Below are 20105 nucleotides of genomic sequence, written 5' to 3'. Positions count from 1 at the left end.
AGTATATGCTAGAATCCCAAAGGAGTAGGCTGTAATGCCAGTGAAAAAAATGGTCTTGCTAGTGAGGGTGAGAGCAAACAGGCAAAGAGAAAAAGCTTCCTTCTTCCATGTCCTTATATAGGCTTCTAGTAGAAAGCATGGCCCAGATTAAAGGTGTGTCTTCACACTTCAAGATCTGGATCAAAGGTGTATCTTTTCTGCCTCCACAGTCCAGATCAGAAGTGGAACTTTCCACTTCAAATTAAGCAAAAATCCTTCACAGGTGTTCCCCTCTATTTTTGGATTTTAGTTAATTCCAGATGTAATCAAGTTGACAACTAAGAATAGCTATCACAGGTCTTCCAGAGTCTTTTGCTGCCAAACACTTGTTTACAAATTTGCTACATTCAGTATTAGCCATGATGGCCAGACTCATGTAATTCATTAATGATTTTTCACTGAATAGATTGGGAAAGGCAGAGGAGGTTGTATTATCTAATTTTCTATTACTGTAATGAAGTATCATGATCAAGGTAACTTACAGAAGGAAGGGTTTATTTTGGCTTATGGTTCCAGAAGGATAAATAAGCATCATTATCACAGATGGCATACATGGCAATAGTCATGGTGGCTGGAGCAGCAAGTTGAGAAGTCACATCTTGAACTGTAAGCACAAAGCAGAGAAAGCAAACTGGGAATAATTAGTGCATATCTTTTGAAACATCAAAACATACCCCTAGTGACATACTTACTATGGAATGGGGTGCTTCATAAACCTACCTAAACAGTGCCACAAACTAGGACTAAATATACAAATGCCTATGGGGGACATCTCATTTAAACCACCACAGAGGTTTTCTGATTTCAGGTACATTATCAAGTGCTTGTTTATAATTTCTGTGTAAACCTTAGTAAATTTCCTTTAAAGAGTAAATTGAGAAAGAGATAAAATTCTATAGTGTTGCGCCCGTCCCACCAGCAGGAAGAACGACAACAACAGGATTCTTCTCAAGCACACTTTATAGGGAGCTCCAAGCTGAAAGAGAGAAGGACTGAAAGAGAGAAGGACTGAAAAAGAGAAGGACCCAGACCCTACGGAGTGCCAAGCTTATATACTTGTGATGATGTGGACGTGCAGTGTCGTCTGATTGCCTTAGGTCTCATCGGATGATTATGCATCACCCAATCGGGATAGGTGAGCAGCCATATTAGGATAATGTCATATGCTCATGTGCAGACGATTAGGATACAAAAGCAGTAAACAAGCTGACGTGGCAAAGCCTGACAAAGCCAGCATGGCTTCCCACACTATAGAGGGAATTAAAAACAATGTGGTTTTGGCACCATATCGGCTCTTTGATTTTCTAAAATTACACCATAGGTTCCTCCTATTCATTGGCTATTGCAACAGACTACTACTAGCTAGGCTGGCAAATGCACCACCTCTAATAAAGCTAAGATCTAAGGCCTATGCTTGATGGACTATGATCAGCACAGAGGTAACTTTGTCTCCAGATAACAATATGTATGCTCATCTACAGTCAGTGTTTATGGTCACCAGTCTGCCCCAAGTTCCAAATAATTAGTTAAGACTATTAATCCAGCCAGCTATGACAAAGTTCCAGGAGGCAGATGTCAGGCCTCTACAATATCTGTAAGATAAACAGTTGCATAATAGGCTTATTGTTCCCAATTTTATTATAGGAACTATTATCAAGTGAATTATGTTGGGTGAGAAAATTTTCTTGGGAAGATGTAACACATGTTTGTCTACACAGCTGAGATAGAGAGCCAACAACAGACCAAAGTAACAACTGCACTAAAGTCCAACTTGGTGAATTACTTAAAAAAAAAAAAATGGGGTTACTAACAGGAGTATTGCCGCGCCTGCACGGCCTGAGACCCAGAATCTGTGGAGGGTGTCAGAATTAACAACACAGGACTCTTGCTTGATGTTAAGAAGGCTCTCTCTTTATTTTGCTCCTGGGGCTGGCTTTTATACCCCGGCACCAGATGAAAGAGGAGGAAGCGGAGGGGGTGGTTAGTCATTTCAGGTTTCAAGGAATGGTTAGGGCGCTTTCAGGGGCCCATCCCAGTGTTGTGGAAACCACAGGAACATCTTACCTTAGTAAACACATTTTTCTTTTCCTCCAGTTACAACTGCCATCCCCTGATGACAGCAGGGGAAAGTGAATTCTTAGCCAAGGTCTTAATTCCCACAGAGTATGGGTAAGGGGCTACTTAACTGGGACACAGATGATTCAAAAGCAGCAGCATCACCAAAAAGCCCACCCTAACATAGGTGGTGACTCACAACAGTTGCAACCTCAAAGCTCTCTGCATAGGTTGCAGACATCTGGAAGGGTCCCAGAGATCTCACCTTTTAGCATCTTGCAAGTTTCAGCTTCCCTAGACATAAGATTTTTGCTTCCCTCTTGAGCCTCATGAGCCTCTTCATATCTCCTGAGGGGAATGTTTCTGTGTGTAGGAAATTACCATATGTACCAGGAATTCTAATAGGCCTTAATAATAAAAACCTGGAGTCAGTCTGACCTCATACTAATTGTTCAAACTGCAGTGAGCTCCTGTCTCCTCCCATCTTATATTTCTCTCACTGCCTAGCCATATCCCTTCCTGTCTCCACCTCCTCAGTCCTGAGATTAAAGACATGTGCCTCCCAAGGACTTGGATTAAAGGTGTTTTTCTACTACCACTTGTTCTGTATCTCTTTTAGACTGGCTCAATTTCATGTATCCCAGGGTGACCTTGAAATAACAGAAATCTGTCTGTCTCTGTCTCCTGAGTGCTGGTATTAAAGATGTATACCACCACTGTCTGGCCTCTATGGCTAACTAGTGTGGCTAGTTCTGCACTCTGATCTTCAAGCAAGCTTTATTTGTTAGATCACAAACAAAATATCACCACAATCATAGAACACTCAGGTCATGTTTTCTAGAGTAAATTTGATTAATAACGTATACCTAATTATGAATTTGCTCCCCAGTAGTCTCCTCTAAGCTAGGTAAACTACAGTCTGAGGTATGAAATAAAATAGCAGTATTGAAGATGGAATGATAATGTAAAAATACCTCAGACTTATCAAGTAGTTAGGCTTGATAACATAAAAGACAACCTTTGGATTCTAACAGGAAGACTATTTGATATGAAATATAAATAAGTAAATAAAAGCCCAAAGTGATTTTAAGGATTCTTCTGCTGTAATTTTAAAAGAGGCATGAGAGAGAAAGATGCCATGGGACAAAGTTCACTTGGAGGATTTTTTATTAGGGGAAAAGGAATGTGAAAAGAGGGAGGGGGAACTGACCATCTTCTATCAAGACAGTAGATTCAGCTATTATCTTCACTCATCCTAATGAGCCTTGAGTTTCTGCGTCAGGTTGTTTTGATAAATGTATTTGGTCTAAGGTATAAGGCCTAGGTAAGGACTCCCCAGGACCTCACCATGGCATTCAGAATCATACAATTTAAAGGGGGGGGGGCGTAGAGAGATGTCTCAGTGGTTAAAAGTACTGGATGTTCTTGCAGTGTGCTGATACCTTGCTTCTACAAATAAAGCTTGTCTGAAGAGGAGCTTGTCAGTAGCTAACCATAGAGGTCTGGAGATCTGTACAGACAGACAGGAAGTGAGATGGCTGGTTGGAAACAGTGAATGAGATGGTTGGGCAGAGAGAGGATGTAAGCAGGAACAAACAGGAACTCAGCACCTACATGCTAACTCACAACTATTAGTTAACTCCAGTTCTAGAGGATCCATCACCTTCTCTCAGCCTCTGCAGACACAACACATGTAGGAGACACACAGATATACATGCAAGCAAAACATGCATATAGATAACTTTTTTCTTTAAAATGCCTATCAGATTGTGGCAACCTTAGAGCTGGAATATTGAGAAAGATGGGCTTCTGATAATCAAAAGCCTCTTGTTTTCTTCACAAGATAATAGGGAGCTAAGTTATGTCTCTTTAATTATTCATACAGAGTCTTAGCCATAAATTTGTATTCAGGAATAAAAAAAAACAATAATAGACTATTAATTTAAAAAGAAGTCTGGGACTACAGAGATGGCTTAGAGGTTAAGAGCACTGGTTGCTCTTCCAGAGGACCCATGTTCAATTCCCAGTCCCACATGGCAGTTTACAACTGTCTGTAATTCCAGTTCAAGGGAATCTGACACCATCACACAGATGTACACACAGCCAAAACATCAATGCACATAAATTAAAATAATCATTTTTAAAATCCTAAGATGTTTTCTAGTACTTGGGATTGGAAGGGTCTGAGTGGCTTAAATAAAATCCCCCAAAAGAATCTATGTCCAAGACTCAAAATAAATCCTAGCTATAATGCCTTTTGTAATAATAAACTGGTCATGAGCTCAGAAATTTGATACCCTTTGTCAACTAGGAAATTTAAAATTTATATTAGGGAATTTGAGGGCCTCTTTTCTTTTTTAAGAAATGTTCTTATTTTACATATAAATTCCCTCCTTGCCTCTTCCTCCCATCCTCCCATACCCCCCACTGACCCTCTAACCTACCCCCACCCACTCCCCAAGGATAGTGAGGCCTTCTATGGGGGATCATTAAAGTCTGTCACATCATTCGGGCAGGCCTAGGCGCTTCCCCATGTATCTGGGCTGAAATAGTATCCTTCAGTGGGGAATGAGCTCCCAAACTCCATTTGTGCACTAGGAATACATCCTGGTTCCACTGCCAGAGGTCCCCTAGACTGCTCAGGACTCCTAACTGTCACCCACATTCAGAGGGCTTGGTTCATTCCAGTGCTGGTTCCCCATCTGTCAGACTGGGGTCCATGGGCTCTTACTAGGTCAGGCCAGCTATTTCTTTAGGTTTCTCCAGCAGGGTCTTGACTGCTTTGTTCAACTCTCCTACCTTTGAGGGCCTCTTTTTAAGGAAGGAAAGGTAAGATCACCCAAATGTTTGTAAAATTAATATAGAAAGTTGTAAAATGTCCTTTGCTAGGGCCTGTTCAAAAATATGGAGGCTGTCTATAAAGTCTCATGGAAGGATAGTCCAAGTTAGTTTTAATTCCAACCCTGTTACTCCAACCCTGTCTACCAGAGTACTCAAAGCCAATAAAGAAATTAAGATACAGGAACTGGTGTGGGGAGAAGCTCACACACCACCCTCAGACATGGTTTCCTTGTGTAACAGTCCTCACTGTCCTGGCACTCACTCTGTAAACCAGGTTGGCTTCAAACTCACAGAGATCCACCTTCCTCTGCCTCCTGAGTGCTGGGATTAAAGGCGTGTGCCACCACCCAGCTCCATTAGATCTTTTTAAACAGCCACAACTGGAGTATTACAGGATGACTAGTAGAGAGCTAAAAGACATGATAAAGAAATTTCTCAGGAGATTAAACCTGAGTCCCACTCAAACTTCAGGCCAGATCAAAATGTAGGGAAAGCTTGAGTGTTCTTTAATCTAGGTGACTCTGACTGTTCTATCTGATATGTTAATAGCCCATGCACAGTGATTAGCAGGGAGGCCTACTAAAGGCTAAATCACTGTTTTTGCCTTCAGGAAAGGTGATTATGGCCATTATTATGAGGTTTTGTAGCACGTTGAAGACAATTTGAACTCCTATTGCTCTTAATAGATCTCTGCTTGATAAAAGGATAGTATATGAAGGCAATATTAGAAAAGTATGGGTAAATATTACCACATACACAGCATAAAGGCAGAGGAAGATTTTGGTCACAGAACTGCTGTTGATAATCTCACTTCTATAAAGAGTCAGATGCTAATTGCCTTAAATATAATATTAGAGACCTTGTCAAGAAAACCTAATCTTTGAAAAAAAAAAGAATGCATCTAGAAAGTATTATATCAAGCAAGGTAACAAAAATTGTATGTTCTCTTTTACATGTGGATTTGTATCAGGCTTCCTTTTGAGCTAGCAATTAGCTCCCAAATTGTGACATGGTGGTTTCTTATTAGCTATGAATGTTCAGCCTTATCTTATGCTTGTCCCACTAGCTTTTACCACTTAAATTAGCCTGTTTCTCTTCATCTGTGTTTTGCCTTGGAGCCTTTTACCTTTCTTTTATTCTGTATGTTCTTTTCCTTGTCTGTCTGACTGGTAGCTGCCTGCTTGTCTGGCCTTGTGTTATCTCCCTCTTTTCCTCCCTCATTCTCTTCTCCTCTCTTCTGAACCTAGATTCACCCTTCTACTTACTCTCTCTGCCCACCATCCCCACCTATACCTCTACTGCCTGGCTATTGGACATTCAGCTTTTTATTAGACCAATCAGGTGCCTTAGGCAGGGAAAGTAACACAGCACACATTTTTACATAATTAAACAAATGCAACACACCTTTACATAGTTAAAGTAATATTCCCCAACATAAACAAATGTAACACATCTTTACATAGTTAAATAGTCCACAACATGGATCCTGTCATATAATTTCTGTGGGAGAGGGTATACGAAAGTTGGGTATAGGCTATGAAATTAGTAAGGGGACCAGTTAGGAGGAAAAAAGGATGTTGAGACGGGAGAGGGTAATAGGTAAATGAGGTGTGAAAGAAAGAAAATAAAAGAGGCTAGAGGAATAGATGGATGGGGATTCCAGGGAATAGAAGAGGATCAACAAAAACAAATTTTGTTTGGAAATACCATAATAAAACCTAATACTGTGTGCTCTATTTTTTAAATAAAAAAAGAAGAAAATTTAAAGTCTTGCCTGCAACTTCAAGATTTACATAATGCTCTAACATATCAATTGTCACGGTTGAGTCAAAGGACAACTGAACCAAGAACTTCCTTATTCTAGGGTTAACAACTGGGGCTCTGGTCTGAGAGCCCTTTGATGCTTGTGGCACTAAGCTCTTCAGTGTTCTGTTTTACCAAACTGAGGGCAATAGATATTGGAAGGATTCCAATATTGGGTAATTTCTCTTCCAGTGGTCTTTCTGATGACAGACAGCATTTATTTCAGAGTCTTTCTGATTGAGGATGTCCTTCTGTATATATGTTTCTCTTATTGGTTGATGAATAAAACAGTGTGGCCAATAGAGGCAGGAAGATAGTCAGGACTAGGAGACGAGGAGAATTCTGGGAAAGGTAGGCAGAGACAGACTGTGAGAGGACACCATGTAGTCACAAAAGGAGCAACAAATCCAGTCATTCTCTGGTAAGCCAAAACCACATGGAAATAACATAGATTTATAGAAATAGGTTAATAATTAAGACAGAGATAGCCAATAAGAAGCCCTAGCCATCAGCCAACAGTTTAATAATTAATATAGTGTCTCTGTGTGTTCATTTGAGGCTGAAGTGGCGGGACCTGGCAGGACAAGAACCTCCAGCTACATCTTTCCTCTGGGAAAGAAAAGCCAGTGGGAAATGTTGAGTCATCCTATAAAGCTGAAGGAATTTCTGCATACCTTTTTTTCTCTTCCCCTGGTAGTGCTAACCTATTTTTGTCCCCTCATTCCCCCCTCTAGCCTTTTGTCATTGAAAACAGAATTTCCTATATTTTTGACCATCAACGAGTATCTTGGGTACTAATGACAAATTTTGCAATTTCCTTCTGGTATCAGGGGTGGATTGATAGAAATTTGTCTCAGAGACGTATTTTTTTCTTCAAAGGAAGTGGTAATACACACTCTACTAAAGATACCTTAAAAAGACAGTAAGGATTTTGCCCCCCCCCACACACACACACAGAGAATTACCAACTCAGCATAATACTGTGGTATTTACTTATTGCGTTTTAGTCCCTCAAGGACACAGCATAGCATCCTCAGTATCCCATCTCTGAGAATACACCAGAAATGCTTCAGGTCATATGGGATACTTAGGATCTAATGCATGTAACTGATCTGCACAATGTTTATTGGAAGCCACATTAATTCTCTCAAAATCTTTAAATTATTGTCTTACAATAGCATTGGCATCCTCCCAAGACCGTTCATAATTTTGAAAGAATGTCAAAGATTGGGTATATATTTCTCAGAATCATCTAAGAAACTTCTATGAACCTTTGTTTAAAGTCTTGCATAGAGAATAGTTGTTTAATCCCTAAGAAATTCTTGGAAAAGGCACACCTGCAGGTTGGGAGTGGTGGTGGTGGTGGCACTGGCCTCTTATTGTCCACTAGATGGCAATGTTAGCAACAGTTTTTGTTCTTACCATTTTTCAGGTGGCTATCTCCCACATTCCCTAATTGAAAGGGTCTGTCTTACTTTATTACTCTTGGATGTAATTTACATTGTTGCCTAAATCTGGCTCTTCTCTTACAAAAGATAAAACGTATATGTAAGATGCCTTGGACCTTTTCCCAGTTATCTACAAAAGAGACATAGTTGTAAAACCAAATTATAAAAATTACTTACATTTCCAGGCTGTGTCTTGCCTGCCTCACACCCACCAGCTCATATTTTATATTCAGCTTGATTTCTCTATGTCCTGTGATTCAAGTACATGGTATCTTCAACAATAGGGTCTTACCATCAAGTTATGGAGGTAAACAAGAGTTATGGAAATAGCCTGTATGGTTTTGGAAGTATATGGGACCTAAATGACTCAAAGGTACATTATACCATGTAGTGGGATATTCACTTTGTCTCCTTTTGTGGCACTGACCACGCCCATTGTGGGGTGGAGACAGAGCAGAAGTGACCGGTGGAACTAGGTCTGAAGAGGGAGCCTGGAAAGCTCTCTTGCTGGTGTGACGTGGAGAGGAGAGCATCCAGTGGAACCTGCTGGTGTTCATCTGTCTAGGTTGTACGTTATTTCTCCCTGAATAAACATCTGTTCGGCCTATTTATCCTGATCCTTATTAAACCATGATATCCGGTGTCAGAAGTGGGATCAGGATTTTTATGGGACTTGGGTTTCCCCCAGGCGGCAGACGCCATTCCCTCCACCCACCATCCCTGAACAGGTAGTTGCCTTGCCTAACCAGGCGGACACACTGCAGCTTATGAGACATTTGTATCTGCCCCACAACTCCTTTACCTCCACCACGGCCCTGAGACCATTGCTCATGTCCTGCCCATTCCCTCACATTGCATTCACACAGAGCCCTGTGGTGCCCGCCTCATTTGTGTGTTCCTGAGCAAGGCCTGGACTCTGGGCCTGCCCTGTTTGTGTTCCTGTGGTGTGGCGGTGCCAGTTGGAGGCAGCACCTATTAGCCATGCGGTCACAGCAATTTGCACAAGGCCTGTTTCACTTCTTTATTTAACAAAATTTCGCTTGCCTTAGTTTGTTAAGAGCTAGTCTACAGGGACTGGGATCAGAAGGATCGTCTGCTGCCGGAAGCTATTTGGTGGTACACTTCCGGACACTATTTGGTGGTAGACTTCCGGGTAGAACCGGGATCGGAAGGATCCTCTGCTGCTGGACACTATTTGGTGGTATACCTCCAGGTGTAACTATCACAAGTTGAGATCTACAACTAAAAGCATCAAAGTTCCAGGACAGCAGAGTTACACCTAAGGTAACTGTAACATCCTTTGTAATTTAAGCTGATATAATATCTGAGATCAATTGCTCCATACCTATGGTGGATAATCTTACAATGCAGGACTTTAGGAATTCTTTTACTTCATATATAAAAGAAATTTTAGCAGAAAAAAATTATTACTGGACCACTATATACATTATTTTTATAATAGCAATAATTAACATGGTATTCTTAAAGAAATGGTTTGAGATTAGAGCAAACAATAAGGAACTTGTACAAACCATAGGAGACTTAGTAACAAGGATTCAAAACATTGAAAATGACAGAACACAAAACATACAATGTTTAGGAAAAAAAGGTTCAGAATATTGAAGATGGCAATAGAGAGCTGACAGGTAGAATACAAAACATGGAACATAAAAATGACCAAGTAGAACACAGAATTTGTTCCATGTCTGATGTCTCAGTAACCAAAAGAGAAACAATACAATGTATTAACACACTAGCAGAAACAGCTCGTTCCTGGTTGGATGAAGCTACTAATAAGGTTAAAAAACTAGAACATCAGATAGAAAGACTAGCAGATAGAATCTGTTCCATGTCTGAGGATAATGACAAGCTAACGGATAGAACATTGTTTCTGGAAGGCAGTTTACATGCCATTCAGATAATATCTAAGGATGAGAATATTAAAAACATGGAATCATTCGTAGTTGGAGAAAGTAAGAAACTGACTGAAGCAATGACATCTCTAGAAAGTTATTTGACTGAAGAAGTTCAGACACTCAAAGAAGCAATGGAGAGTAGATTTCAGGCCTTAGAAGACCTTCAATCTGATACATCAGAAGAAGAACTACAGGTAAGAGGGCATGAAAAAGACTTAAAATTTTCTACACTGTTTAGGGTCAGGAGATCTTTCCCTGTATCTATTAATGAAAAACCAGCAACGAAAAAAAAAAAAAAAACACCCAAAAGGTGTCATTGCATATCAGTGGGAACCAATACGTATGAAAGATTTAAAAGGTATAAAGGAAGCAGTAGTCTCTTATGGCATGCACTCACCTTATGTGAAGCAATTAGTAGAATCATGGGCATGGAATAACAACGTAACCCCTAAGGATTGGGATCAATTAATATCAGCTGTCCTTGAAAACTCCTCTCAATTAGAATGGAGGGCTTTATGGAGAGAGGAAGCTAAAGCTCTTGAACTTCAGGACTTAAAGAAAGGTTATAAAGCCCCAAAGATAAAATTCTTGGTGAGGTTCTTTATGCTGACCCAGAAACCCAAGCTGCCTATGATGAACATATATTGTCTCTATGCAGTACAGCAGGTCTGAATGCTGGGGACAAGGTTCATGAATTAGGGGAGAGGATAAAAACCTATCCCAAGATAAGGCAAGGACTGAGAGATCGTTTTAGAGTGTTTCTAGAAAGATTGTCTAGAGCAGTACAATTAGAGATAGCAGACATAGATTCTAGGCGAATACTCATAGAATAATTAACTTATGAGAATGCAAATCCACAATGCAAACAAGTGCTTTTGCATTTAAAAATCAGATCAGCACCCTTGGATGAATGGGTCCTATATACAGCCAACATTGAGTATAATGACAATAAAACTGGAGCTTGGGTAGGAGAAGACATATCTAAAGGTCTGAGAAGACATCAAGATAACAGGTCTTAATTATGGTGACATAGAAGCTTGGGAAGGTAGGAGAAGCCATCTCCAAAGGTTTGAAAAGATATCAAAAGGTCAGATGTTTTAACTGTGGTAAGATAGGACATCGAAAAAGAAATTGTAAGCAAAGCATCTCTAGAAATAACACTCCCAGGAATGAATCCAACAGAAGGCCTCAGCCTTCTGGGTTATGTAGAAGGTGTGGCAAAGTCAGACACTGGACAAATGAGTGTAGATCGACCAGAGACAAGCAAGGAAACCATTTACCATCGGGAAACTACTTGGGTGGCTTCTCAAAGGCCCCCACATCAAAGGTGGTCCAAACATTCCCACTCACTGTAGATAACAATCTCCCACAGGACAATTAAAAAATCCAGTGCCTATTGTAAAAACTCATACCTCTCTGGAGGACAAAGAAGTGATGGAAGTTGAATCAAACATGACAGAAGGAAATAAAAACGTGTATTTTGGCAAACCTCTATAAACAGTCAAAGGCCTGGATTAATAGTTAAGATGAATAACAGACTGTTTGAAAGAATTGTTGACACAGGGCCTGACATAACTATCCTAACTAATAAATCTTGGCCTCGAAAATGGCCCCCACAAGAGGTAAATGTTAAATTCTTAGGGATTGGAACCCTGTCTCAGGTAAAACAGAAAACAAGATGGATTGAATGTGTAGGACCAGAAGGACAGAGAGGAAGGTGGAGACCACATGTGGCTGATGTAGTGATAAACCTATGGGGTCGTGATCTATTACAGCAATGGAATGCACAAATAAGCATTCCTCCAGTATTAGATAGGAATGATAAATGACCTCATGATTGTGGAAGTATTATAAAATACTATACAAGACAGACACCAAATATCCAATCTGTACAAAAACAGAATGCAAGTGCTGAACAAACAGAGGAACCAAAAGCTCTACCCTTAAAATGGCTAACAGAGGAACCTCTCTGGGTAGGAAAATGGCCTATGACCTCTGAGAAGATAGATGCTTTAGAAAGCCTGGTTCAGGAACAGCTAAATGCTGGACATATCGAGGAATCAACCAGCCCTTGGAATTCTCCTGTATTTGTTATCAAAAAGGAATCTGGTAAATGGAGAATGCTTACAGACCTGAGAGCCATCAATAAAGTTATACAGCCTCTGGGCTTTCTACAGCCTGGAATGCCCTTGCCTTCTTTGATACCTAAAGAATGGCCTATTATAGTTATTGATTTAAAGGATTACTTCTTCACTATACCTTTACAAGAACAAGATAAAAAGAAATTTGCCTTCACGGTACATAATTATAATAATTCTCAACCGGTGAAGAGATATCAATGGAAGGTTTTGCCACAGGGAATGCTAAATAGCCCTACTCTGTGCCAATATTTTGTACAAAAACCTCTGGAAATAATTCATAAACAGTTTCCACAATCCATAATTTATCATTGCATGGATGATATATTGTTAGCTGACTCTAAAGTAGAAATATTGGAAAAAAGGTTTGAGAAAGTAAAGGAATTTTTATCTCACTGGGAATTACAAATTGCACCTGAAAAAATACAAAATGGAGATTCTGTCAACTACTTAGGATATAAAATAGGTCTACAAAAAATTAGATCACAAAAAGTGGTCTCAGGAGAGACCGCTACCAGACTCTTACTGATCTTCAAAAATTACTAGGAGCGATTTCTCAGCTGTAAACTATTATTGGAGTAGAAGGGCATGATTTGAAAAACTTGAAAATGGCCCTAAAAGGGGACAAGGACTTGAATAGTCCACCAATACTATCAGCTGAAGCTGAAAAGGAATTAGAATGGGTAGAAAAGAGGATGCTAAAAGCACATGTGGACCCTGTGGATCCAAACCTAGACTGTATTCTGGTTATATTACCATCTAGAGAATATCCTTCAGGGATTTTGATGCAGAGAGAAGATATCATACTAGAATGGATATTCCTACCACATAAACAGAATAAAAAAACTAAAAAACATTCATATAGAAAAGATCTCTGACTTGATTATAAAAGGTAAATTAAGATTTTGTCAGCTAACAGGAAGGGACACATCAGAAATTATAGTACCTTTAACTAATGAGGAAATTTCCTCCTTATAGAAATATAATTAATATTGGCAGAAAGCATGCAGTAATTTTGGGGGAATGATTACCAACAATTATCCCAAAAGTGAAAGAATCAAATTCATAAAGAAAACTATTTGGATCCTTCCACGCATTGTAAGAAAAACACCTGTCTCTGGAGTTCCTACATTCTACACTGATGCAATCAAATCAGGTAAGGCATGATATAAATCAGGAAAAATAAGTAAAGTGATTCAAAGCCCTTACAGTTCTGTACAAAAGGCAGAATTGTATGCCATTCTCATAGTATTTATAGATTTTACAGAACCCCTCAATATACTTACTGACTCTCAATATGCAGAGTTGTCTTACACATTGAGACTGCAGAATTTATTCCTGATGATACAGAATTAACTTCATTGTTTATACAGTTACAAGATATTACCAGAAAGAAGACTCATATATATATATATATATATATATATATATATATATATATATATATCTCACTTATCAGCTCCCATACAGGTCTTCTGGGTCCTCTAGCACAAGGCAATGGTGAAATTGATTGGTTATTGATAGGAAGTGTGCTAGAAGCCTCAGAGTTTCATAAGAAACACCATGTGAACAGCAAAGTTTTAAAAAGGATGTTTCTATCACTTGGCAACAAGCCAAGGAAATAGTAAGGAAATGCCCTACTTGCTCACCAGGCAGTAACCCTAAAGGAACAAATAGGAATGAAATATAGCAAATGGATGTGTTCATTTTACAGAATATAGAAAATTAAAATATGTACATCACACTATAGATACATATTCAGGGTTTCAGTGGGCCACTGCTCTGAGCTCTGAAAAGGCTGATTCTGTTATCACACACCTATTGGAGGTAATGGCCATTATGGGCATACCTGCACAAATAAAAGCTGACAATGCTCCAGCATATGTCTCCAGCAAATTGAAACAGTTTTTTGAGTATTATAACATAAAGCACATAACTGGTATACCACACAATCCTACAGGACAAGCAGTGGTTGAGAGATCCAATTGTACTTTAAAAGAAATGCTCCATAAACAGACAGGAGGAACCAAGACACCCAAACACAGATTACATAATGCTTTATTAACATTAAACTTTCTTAATGCTAATGAAAAAGGAAAAACAGCTGCAGAAAGACACAAGACACTGGACAATAGAAAAAACTACTGAACTAAATAAGCCAGTGTACTTCAAGGATATATTGACCTCAGAATGGAAACCAGGATATGTGTTACAGTGGGATAGGGGTTTTGCATTTGTATCTACAGGAAAAGAAAGGATATGGATACCATCTAAGTTAATCAAGATCCGAGTTGAACAAGAGAAACATCTTAATGAAGAGAAATGACAAGTCATCCAAAAAATTAAGTCCCATGAGGTGTGTGGAGACCTCTCAAAGGTAGGGGAAGTGTTCTGTTCTTGTCCTTACAGGAAAACAGAGAACACCTATCTTCAAATAGCCAAAAGACAATGAACATTAGGTACCTACAGAAGAGAAGACAGCTCTCCAGAAAGAATCACTTAATGAAGAGGAATCTGGTTTATGATAAAAATATTTAATTCTGTTAAACTATTTCTATACAGAAATCTATTTCTCTTTACTGTCTAGTATTCCTGTAGTCCTAATTCATGTAATTCAATGCTGGCTTTGGAGTTGGATTTGGCTTTGCTTCTCTAAATGCAAGCACGTTGTTAAGATTAAATTCACAGTTTCTGCCTTATATCAAGAAGCCAATTGGTGTCAGGCAGAAGAAAGCAAAGTCTGGGGACTCATTCGCTTATACGCAATTTTCCCTCTGAAATCCTAATTTTCTCATATACATTTTAATGCTTATTGTTGCCTTTCCCTAATGCATACCTTAAACTTGAAAATTTTACTTTGATATTGATGTTTAAGTTTTCCACAAGGAATAATAACAATTCCTAACAGCAATCCTTGACGTCTCCAGAAATAAGATTGGGCCCCACGTCATCATTTCCACTTGACTCAACCTGATGCATCTGGACTACAAACTTCACCCTAAAACCTGTTTGAGACTGTTTTGCTCAAGACAACTCATGACTAGCTAGCTGTAATGTTGCACCTTCTTATTACACCCTGGCCATAATTTCAAATAGAACTCCAGTCAAGCATTTCCTGCCACACAGTGACTAGCTACATATGTCACAGCCAGTTTTCTATTGAGAAATTTAGTTGCTAAAAATTTTCTTCCTACAGGGTCCCATGGAGCAATCACCGTCCCAGGTCAGCAGGAAGTAATCTTAAGACAACGACGCCCTCTTTCCCCACTCTTGGAATTTAGGGATAATATTCATCTTCTTAAGGTTGGTTTTAGTTACTTGGGGTTGGGTATGGAAGGTGATGCTTAGACTTGGGTATCTCTTTTAGACAGGAATATAGTATGGTTGGGAAAAGTGTGGTTTAGAATGGATATAGGTAGATTAGCCTATCTTCTTGTGAATTATTTAGTAAGAGTGAGATATTAGTATTACAGCTTACATTGTTATATATTCTTATTTGTGGTAACCTATGTAAAATTAAGTTTATATTCCCTTCCTGGAAGAATTGTATATTATACTTTGTCATATTGTATGAAATCTTTCCATTTATGATGTTTTATGCACATTATTCTTACCATATTCTATGTATATATACTTTTACTTATGGTCAAGATATTTTGTATATTGATACAATTTGGGATATTTATCATGCTTGCCTTTATAGTTCTACCTCATGACTAGACATTTATACTCTACCTCTGTTTTAGGGATTTACATGTATATGTATGTACATAGATATTTATCCCTGCTTTACTCAGGGAAGTTTCAGTTTTTTAGCAAAGTTCCTGAGTATTACAGATTATCTTCACCCATGTTTCCTTTACCTATGAGATTAGTCAGATGTAGATGCTTAATCTTCAATCACTTCATAGACATGTAGAACATGACATTTAAATGTTTTAATATTAGTACTCTGTCGACATGAGACACTATTGCTCCTGACAGCACTGTGCACTTCCCTGAAAATATGTTGGACACTGTTGTTGCTCCTGCTGGAGTCCATCTTTGCTTCAGCTATGGCCTCTTGGGCAAAGAACTGTCCCCACCTTGACCACTGATTTGGACATGCAGTCCTATATGCTTGCAGGAGACAAATATAAGACTGCTAAACCTTGCCAAGTCAGGGTAAGACAGCCATTCTACCTCCCTGCTGTTGTTGTGGTCTGTCAAGTGCTCTTGGCCTTAGCCAAAACTGGGTGTACCAACGTTGCTGTGAGACCTAGGGTGACTGTCCAGGTAGCTTGCTGCTTCTGTCCTCGCTGCACCTTTTAGAAGTTGCCCATCTGCACTTGCTGTCTACCCTAGTATCATTATTTTCCTTCTCAGGTCTTGATGAGGTTGAAGATTAAACTATCACAACTATTATTCTGTCTTTCTAGTTAGATATATTAGGTACTAGACTTAAGTTTTCCAGCTTAGGACAACTCTATTGTAAACTCCGTCATCCTGGGACTAGATATGTAGGTCATTTTGTTCTCGATTTTCCTTTTCTTAGAGCATACTTGTTATTCACTGTTTTGTATATAGTTTTGTATCAAGCCTAAATCCTTTCTTTAGACTAAAAGGGGAATTGTAGTGGGATATTCACTTTGTCTCCTTCTGTGGTACTGACCACGCCCATTGGGGATGGAGCCAGGGGTGGAAGTAACCAGTGGAATTAGATCTGAGGAGGAGCCTGGAAAGCTCTCTTGCTGGCGGGACGTGGAGGAGAGCATCCGATGGAACCTGCTGGTGTTCATCTGTCTAGGTTGTAGGGTATTTCTCCCTGAATAAACATCTATTCGGCCTATCTGGAAATGGACTTTTTGTTTGACAGCTTATGGTATCTGGAAATGGCATTATACCTCTACACAGGGTAATTCCATTAGAATCCATCCCCCCTCTGTGTGTGTGTGTTGTTGTTGTTGTTGTTGTTGCTGTTGCTTTATAGGAAGCTTCTAAAGTATCAGGTTGCCATATAGCTTTTTCAAAGATCTTCATTATTAGTTATTCATCCTCATACCCCATCCTCTTCCCTGCCTTTGTATCCTCCACCAACACTTAAGTATTCCTGGCCCATTATTCTCCTTTTCCACTTCATACCCCCTATTTTCTACTATCTCTACTCCCTTAAAATATACCTCATAGTAATTTTCTAGTTTCCTGACTTCTTTTGATTTTTTTTATTTTATTTTTTCTGGATTTTTAAAACTTTTAATATTTTTTTCTTATTGTACATACTAATCCCAGTTCCCTCCAACTTCCATCTTCCCATGCCTCCGATCCATCACCCACCCACTCCCCAGGGAGGGTAAGGTCTTCAATGAAGGATCATCAAAGTCAATCAAGTTATTTGGTGTAAGGTCTAAGCCCTCCCCCGTGTCTCTTACCAAGGGAGTATCCCTCCATGGTGTATGGGCTACTGGAGTCGGCTGCTGCACTAGGGATACATCCTGGTTCCATTGTCAGAGGTGCCATATACTTCCCAGGCCATTGAATGAGACCTGTGTTCAGGGGGGTCTGGTCAGTCTTATGCTGGTTTCCCAGCTGTCAGTCTGGGATCCATGAGCTCCCCCTTGTTCAGGTCAGCTGTTTCTGTGGGTTCCTCCAGCCTGGTGTTGAACCCTTTGCTCATCACCCCTCCCTCTCTGCAACTGGATTCCAGGAGTTCAGTTCTGTGTTTAGCTGTGGGTGTCTGCTTCTGCTTCCATCAGCTACTAAATGAGGGCTCTAGGATGACGTAAAAGTTACTCATCAATCTCATTATCGGGGAAGGGCATTTAAGGTACCCTCTCCATTATTGTTTAGATTGTTACTTGTGGTCATCCTTGTAGGTCTCTGGACATTTCCCTAGTGTGAGATTTCTCTTTAAACCTATAATGGCCCCATCTATTATGCTATCTTTATTCATGTTAACTTGACTCAATTTTACTGCTCCCTCATGTTCTCTCCCCTCCCCCCTTCTCTTTCTACTAACTTCTTCTCCCTGCTGCCTGCTCCCTATTTGCTCAGAAGATCGTTTCCCTTTCCCCTTCTGTGAGGGACCATGTATGTCTCTTTTAGGGTCCTCCTTGTCTTCTCTGACAGTGTAGATTGTAGGCTGATTATCCTTTGCTGTGTGTCTAAAATCGATACCATGTTCATCTTTTTTGTGACTGGGTTGCCTCACTCAGGATGGTTTCTTCTAGTTCCATCCATTTGCCTTCAAATTTCAAGACTGCATTTTTTTCTACTGAGTAGTACTCCATTGTGTAAATGTGCCACATCCTCTTTATCCATTCTTCAGTTGAGGGAAATTTAGGTTGCTTCCAGGTTTTGGCTATTACAAATGATGCTGCTATGAACATAGTTGAATGGATGGCTTTGTCACGTGAATGTGAATCTTTTGGGTATATGCCTAAGAGTGAAATTGCTGGATCGTGGGGTAGACTGTTTCCCATTTTTCTGAGGAACCACCATACTGATTTCTAAAGTGGCTATATGAGTTTACACACACACCAGCAGTGGAGGAGTATACTCCTTACTCCATGTCCTCTCCAGCATAAACTGTCATTGGTGTTTTTTATTTTTGGCATTTTCACAGGAATAAGATTATCTCAGAGTTGTTTTTATTTGCATTTCCCTGATGGGTAAGGTTGTTTTGCACTTTCTTAAGTATCTTTCAGCCAGTTTGGATTTCTCTGTTGAGAATTCTCTAATTAGAACTGTACCCCCACTTTTTAATTGGATAATTTGGTGCTTTGGTAACTAGCTTCTTGAGTTCTATGTATATTTTGGAAATTAGCCCTCTGTCAGATGTGGGGTTGGTGAATATCTTTTCCCATTCCGTGGGCTACCATTTGGTCTTGTCGACTGTGTCCTTTGCCTTACAGAAGCTTCTCAATTTCAGGAGGTCCCATTTATTAATTGTCATCCTCAGTGCCTATACTATAGGTGTTATGTTCATTAAGTGGTCTGCTGTACCAATTTGTTCAACAGTACCTCCTACATTCTCTTCTAATAAGTTCAGTGTGGCTGGATTTCTGTTGAGGTCTTTGATCCATTTGGACTTGGTTTTTGTGCATGATGACAGACATAGTTCTATCTATAGTCTTATACACACCATCATCCAGTTGTGCCAGCACTATTTGTTGAAGATGTTTTCTTTTATCCATTGTATAATTTTAGCTGCTTTGTAAAAATCAGGTGTCCATAGGTATATACTTGAAGTTCTAGCTAGAGCAATAAGACAACAAAAGGATATCAAGGGTATACAAATTGGAAATAAAGAAGACAAACTTTCACTTTTTGTAGATGATATGATAATTTACATAAGTGACACAAAAAACTCTACCAGTAAGCTCCTACAGCTGACAAATACCTTCAGCAAAGTGGCAGGATATAAGATTAACTCAAAACAATAAGTAGCCCTACTATATACAGATGGTAAAGGGTATCAAAAACAACTCTGTACAATAAAGGAACTTCTGAGAGCATCACCATCCCTGACTTCAAGCCCTAACATAGAGCTATAGACCTGAAAACAGCTTGGCATTGGTGCAGAAATAGACAGGAAGACTAATGGAATCGAATTGAAAACATTGATATAAAGCCACTCACCTTTCTGATTTTGTGTGTGTGTGTGTGTGTGTGTGTGTGTGTGTGTGTGTGTGTGTGTGTTAAGAGAACAGGTCACGCATGAAAGTATAACATAGAATTGTCCAGTTTGTGGCTGGGAGGAGAGGAAGAAGAACTTGAGGAAGGAGAACTGGATAGAGGAGAACTGGGACTGGGCAGAGGTGTAAGTAGTAGGAACTATATAGAGCTAATTAGAAAGCTGTAAAAAACTATGTAACTGTGGATACAGA

The sequence above is a fragment of the Phodopus roborovskii genome, unplaced genomic scaffold, assembly GCF_943737965.1.
Source record: "Phodopus roborovskii unplaced genomic scaffold, PHOROB, whole genome shotgun sequence".
Lineage (NCBI taxonomy): Eukaryota > Metazoa > Chordata > Mammalia > Rodentia > Cricetidae > Phodopus > Phodopus roborovskii.
The sequence above is the reverse complement of the archived record's forward strand: the minus strand, read 5'-3'. Positions refer to the sequence as shown.